Source organism: Lontra canadensis, unplaced genomic scaffold, assembly GCF_010015895.1.
Source record: "Lontra canadensis isolate GAN:19392208 unplaced genomic scaffold, GSC_riverotter_1.0 scaffold14, whole genome shotgun sequence".
NCBI classification, from domain to species: domain Eukaryota; kingdom Metazoa; phylum Chordata; class Mammalia; order Carnivora; family Mustelidae; genus Lontra; species Lontra canadensis.
In genome coordinates, this window is record NW_022631008.1 from 22,067,200 (window position 1) to 22,073,736 (window position 6,537).

The window sequence follows — 6,537 nt, forward strand, 5'->3', positions numbered from 1 at the left end:
GTTTGTTGTTGTTGTTGTTTTTTTAACTTGTAAGTTTTAATCCCAGTGTAGATAACATACAGTGTTTTTTTAAATTAGTTTCAGATATACAATATAGTGATTCAGCAGTTCTATATATTACTCAGCGTTCATCAAGATAAGTGTGTGCTTTATCCCTCAAGGTATTTTTTGATTTCCCCTTTGATTTCTTCATGCACCTATTGGTTGTTCAGGAGCATGTTGTTTAAAATTCACATATTTGTGATTTTTAAGGTTCTTTATGATTTCAGTTTTATACCACTGTAGTCTCAAATGATGGTTGATACGGTTTTAATCTTTTTAAATATATCAAAACCTGTTTTGTGACCTAATAAATAATGTATTCTTGAAAAAGAATAGTGTATTTGAAAAGAATGTGTGTTCTGTTAATTTCAGATATAATTTTTTTTTAATATTTCTATTAAGTCCATTTGGTTTAATGTGTCAGTTAGGGCCAATGTTTCCTTATTTTCATCTGGATGATCTATCCACTGATGTAACTGGGGTGTGAAAATCTACTATTACTGTACTGCTATTGTTAATTTCTCTGTTTAGGTGTGCTAATGTTTCCTCTATTTATTTAGGTGCTCCTATGTGGGCTATGTAGTTCATTAAAGGGTTTAGTATTGTTGTAACTAGTAGAATCCTGTATTCATCTATTTTTTTAAATTAACATATAATGTATTATTTGTTTCAGTGATACAGGTCTGTGATTCATCAGCCTTACACAATTCACAGCACTCACCATAGCAAATACCCTCCCCCGTGTCCATCACTCAGCCACCCCATCCCACCCACGCCCCTCCACTCCAGCAACCCTTAGTTTCTTTCCTGAGATTAAGAGTCTCTTGCTGTTTGTCTCCCTCTCTGGTTTTGTCTTGTTTCATTTCTTCCTCCCTTCCCCTATGAACTCTGTCTTGTTTCTCAAACTCCTCATATCGGTGAGATCATATGATAATTGTCTTTCTGATTGACTTATTTCGCTTAGCATAATAGTCTCTAGTCCCATCCACATCACTGCAAATGGCAAGATTTGGGGCTTTTTTGATGGCTGTATAATATTCCACTGTATATATATGTATGTGTGTATGTGTATCATATCATCTTTATCCACCTGTTGATGGACATCTAGGCTCTTTCCATAGTTTGGCTATTGTGGACATTGCTGCTATAAACACTGGGGAGCACATGCCCCTTTGGATCACTACATTTGTATCTTTGGGGTAAATACCCAGTTGTGCAATTCCTGGGTCATAGGGTAGTTCTGTTTTCAACTTTTTGAGGAACCTCAACACTGTTTTCCAGAGTGGGTGCACCAGCTTGCATTCCCACCAACAGTGTAGAAGGGCTCCCTTTCATCTACATCCTCAACAACACCTGTCGTTTCCTGATTTGTTAATTTTAGCCATTCTGACTGGTGTGAGGTGGTATCTCACTGCGGTTTTGATTTGTATTTTCCTGATGCCAAGTGATGTTGAACACTTTTTCATGTGTCTGTTGGCCATCTGGATGTCTTCTTTGCATAAATGTCTGTCCATGTCTTCTGCCCATTTCTTGATTGGATTATTTGTTCTTCGGGTGTTGAGTTTGATAAGTTCTTTATAGATTTTGGATACTAGCCCTTTATCTGATATGTTATTTGCAAATATCTTCTCCCATTCTGTCTGTTGTCTTTTAGTTTTGTTGACTGTTTCCTTTGTTGTGCAAAAGCTTTTGATCTTGATGAAGTCCCAATAATTCATTTTTGCCCTTGTTTCCCATGCCAAAGGCAAGGAAAGTTGCTAGGAAAAGGCTAGGAAAAAGTTGCTGTGGCTGAGGTCAAAGAGGTTGCTGCTCTGTTCTCCTCAAGGATTTTGATGGATTCCTGTCTCACATTGAGGTCTTTCATCCATTTTGAGTCTATTATTGTGTGTGGTGTAAGGAAATGGTCCAGTTTCATTCTTCTGCATGTGGCTGTCCAATTTTCCCAACACCATTTGTTGAAGAGACTGTCTTTTTTCCATTGGACATTCTTTCCTGCTTTGTCAAAGATTAGTTGACCATAGAGTTGAGGGTCCCTTTCTGGGCCCTCTACTCTGTTGCATTGATCTAGTGCCAATACCATACTGTCTTGATGATGACAGCTTTGTAATACAGTTTGAAGTCTGGAATTGTGGTGTCACCAGCTATTGTTTTCTTTTTCAAACATATCTCTGGCTATTTGGGGTCTTTTCTGGTTCCATATAAATATTAGGATTATTTGTTCCATTTCTTTGAAAAAAGTTGATGGTATTTTGATAGGGATTGCATTAAATGTGTAGATTGCTCTAGGTAGCAAAGACATTTTCACAATATTTGTTTTTCCAATCCATGACCATGGAATGTTTTTCCATTTCTTTGTGTCTTCCTCAATTTCTTTCATGAGTATTTTATAGTTTTCCGAGTACAGATTCTTTGTCTCTGATTAGATTTATTCCTAGGTATTTTATGATTTCGGGTGGAATTGTAAATGGGATCAACTCCTTAATTTTTCTTTCTTCTGTCTCGTTGGTGTATAGAAATGCAATGGATTTCAGTGCATTGATTTTATATCCTAACACTTTACTGAATTCTTGTATGAGTTCTAGCAGTTTTAGGGTGGAGTTGTTTGGGTTTTCCACCTAAAGTGTCATATCATCTGCAAAGAGAGTTTGAATTCTTCTTTGCTAATTTGGATGCCTTTTATTTCTTTTTGTTGTCTGATTGCTGAGGCTAGGACTTCTAGTACTATGTTGAAAGCAGTGGTGATAGTGGACATCCCTGCCATGTTCGTGACCATAGAGGAAAAGCTCTGTTTTTCTCCATTGAGAATGCTATTTGCTGTGGGTTTTTCATAGAAGTACCACTTCAAGTACCATGTAATCAGCATGGTCTTCTATGTGTGCTTTTGGCAGTCAGAGGTATAGCCTATAAAGGTGTATTTTTACTATGAACATTGTTATGCATGCAAATCACAGGAAAATGTTAGATCAAGAGTTGGACACTGATCAGTCTCAGTACTAACTTAAGAAATTGAATGACTCTATGAGGTTTTGGTTGTAGATTTATGAAATGAGAAGTGGGAGTGACCCTACTAAAGTATAAAATGGAAACTAGAGCCCCTCATTTAATCATTCTGTTTGATTCCCTCACTGGGTGATAATAATTATGGTTGATACTAGTGTGGCTTCAAAAAGGATATATAGTAAAATTCTATGGCAATGAATGTTTTGATTAAGAATATTTATAGGGACGCCTGGGTGGCTCAGTTGGTTAAGCAACTCCCTTTGGTTCAGGTCATGATCCCAGGGTCCTGGGATCAAGCCCCATGTTGGGTTCCTTGCTCAGCAGGGGAGCCTGCTTCTCCCTCTCCCTCTACCTGGTACTCTGCCTGTTTGTGTTCTCTGTGTGTGTGTGTGTGTGTTAAATAAATAAATAAAATTAAAATATATATTTGTAATAGAATTAGTATTATCTAGCTTTTTCTGGGTTAGGGCTTCAATCAATAGATGAAATTGGCTAGCTATAAGTATTAGTGAAAAAAGTTATGTTAGTGCCAGTAGGGGTCCCAATAGGAAGTCAGAGAAGAACAGTAATGAAAAGTTCAGGTTGTTGTTAAGTTGATTTAGGAATATGAGGCCAATAAGGCTATTTAATAAGCTATAGACTTTTTTGTTAATTTAAATTATATATATTTTTTGATAATCACATCAGTAGTAGTATAATGGTTAGAATGATTTTTAGCATTGCAGGAGGTTAATGTTTTGTATTAGTATTTTGTATTAATATTTTGTATTAGTATTAGACACCATGACTAGTAGAAATAATCATAGTGTAGCCTCACAGGCCATGAATACTAAGAAGATAATAGGTATTGTGCTAGCTAATGTAAAGTGAGTGTTTAGAATTATTATGGTTAATAATAATAATTCACCATAATGAATGGTGAATGAATATACCCTTTAAACAAGGAAATGGTATTAAATGAAATCAATATATTAATAATTCCATGAAGGATACAATGATTGGTAGAATAATGTTGATATAGACTAGAGACATTTGATATTATGAAATTAGCCATAATTTAATGAGCTGTAATCATTGGTTTTAGTTTAAACTAATTGTCATTTGGTTTCATTCTGATTCTTTTTGGGTACATTCATAGGTGAGACTTATGGCTGGTAATGAGATTGATATTAATGCCATGATAAGGATGGTTTTTAGGTTGTTTGAGACAGTGAAGGTAGAGGTAGAAGAACAGAATTTCTAGGTCAAATAACAGAAATGTAATAGCTACCAGAAAAAATTTTATGGAGAAGCATTAGGTGTGCTGATCCTATGGGGCCAAATCCACATTCATATGGGCTTTTTTTTTCCCCTCATGTGGTTGTTTAGTTGGGGAAGTCAGAATACAATTAATACAAGCAATAAGTTTAGTAGTGTGTTAATTGATAGGGTTAATATTTATTATTCTTCCTCAGATATACTGAAACTGATTAAATGGAATTGTACTGTTTAATACTAAAAGAATAGAACCCCCATCAATAAATGGAGACCTATAGGAATAGTCCTACTACATCTACAAAATGTGAATATTAAGTAACTGCTTCAAATTCAAAGTGATAATTAGATGTGAAATGAAATTTTAGTTGCAGCGGGAGACAGATGATGAGGAAGGTAGAGCCAGTAATTGCATGTAGTCCATGAAAGCCTGTAGCCATAAAAAATGTCTATTCATAAACTCCATCTGAGATTGTAAATGATGTTTCATAGTATTCAAAGGCTTGTAATAAGGTAAAATAAATTCCTAGAGAGACTGTAATGAATAGGGCTTGACGTTGTGTTTGTGATTTCCTCCAATGAGGCTGTACTGGGCTTAGGTGATAGATATACTCCAGAGCTGATAGGATAAAGGTATTGAGAAGCAGGGGTGCCTGGGTGGCTCAGTGGATTAAAGCCTCTGCCTTCGGCTCAGGTCGTGATCCCAGGGTCCTAGGATCCAGCCCCGCATCAGGCTCTCTGCTCAGCAGGGAGCCTGTTTCCCTTCCTCTCTCTCTGCCTGACTCTCTGCCTACTTGTGATCTCTGTCTGTCAAATAAATAAATAAAATCTTAAAAAAAATATATTTGTCAAAGTCATCACAAAAATCCCCCAATTAAAAAAAAAAAAACGTATTGAGAAGCAGTATTTCTAGAGGATTTGGGGGATGGATGCCAGTGTGTGGTCAGCAACCACCTAGTTTAGGTGTTGGAGGTAGACTTAAATGGTAAAAGCCCAGAGGAAGCTAGTAAAAAAGATTTTTGAAATAATGAATGAATCACTCCATACTGAAACCCTTTTTGAACAATTGGTGTGTGGTGACCTTGGAATGTACTTTTTCAAATAATGTCTCCTCATCAATGATACATCATCAAGATATTAGTTGTTAATGCCTAGAGATAATAGGAAGATTGAGTTAAAGTAAAACCAATGGACCCAATGTTATAAGGAGAGTTGATACAGTGCCTTAAATGGTTAGGAGCAGGAGTTTACCATATAGTATGTGTGGGTTTGGTGGGTCATTAGATGTTAGCATGTAAGGTGAAGGATAACTAGTATAGCAAATACATAAGCTTGAGTTAAGCCCACAGTGAATTCAAGGATAGTAGAATTAAGAGTGATGAAGGTAATGAGAGCTAAAGTGGGGCTAATGTTTATTAACGCAAGGCTTCCTCCTACAATTAAATGAATGAGTAGGTGTTCAGCAGTGATACTGGCAGTTAGCCATATAGCTAGTACTCTTCGTTGGATGAAAAGGCTAATGGTTTTGATACTTGCTAGTATTGGAATGGGTGGGATGGTTATTCTTTGGGATAGAAGTTGGGCCTGACAAAATCCAATTATTATCTCTGCTCAAGGTGGAATGGCTCTTCCTAGATTCACTGAGAGTTGTGTGGTAGGTGTAACTGAGTGTGGTAGTTGGCCCAGTAGGCTTGCTAAGCCAATAAATAGAATGAGTAAGAGGAGTATTAGGGTTCAGTTTTGTCCTTATTGTGTCCTATGATTATGGATAGTTAATAGTTTTGATGTTAACTGAATTAGTCATTTTTTGATAGCAATTAGAAAGTTGTTGATTAGTTGGTTAGGTTGTAGGGAATATAGTAATTGAAATTATGATAGATAATTCTATCATTACTGGGATAATGAAAGAGGCAAATAGATTTTCACTTACTTTTTCTCTCAAGGGGTGAAGTACTACAGTGTCTTTGTTTTTAATTTGGGTTTGATGGGGCATAGTGATTTGAAATTTTTAGCTAAAATACAACATATAGGGTTATAATTATTGATATGAAGGTGATAAATTACATTGATGTGTCTAGTTGTGGCATATCATTAAGGAGAAGCTTAAACTCTGTCTTTAACCTTTTAAAGGTTAATACTACTTAGCTTCTTTTTAAACTTTTTTTATTTTTATTTTTTATGGGGGAGGGGCATAAGGAGATGGAGAGAGAGAATCTTAAGTAGGCTCCTGGATCTTGATGT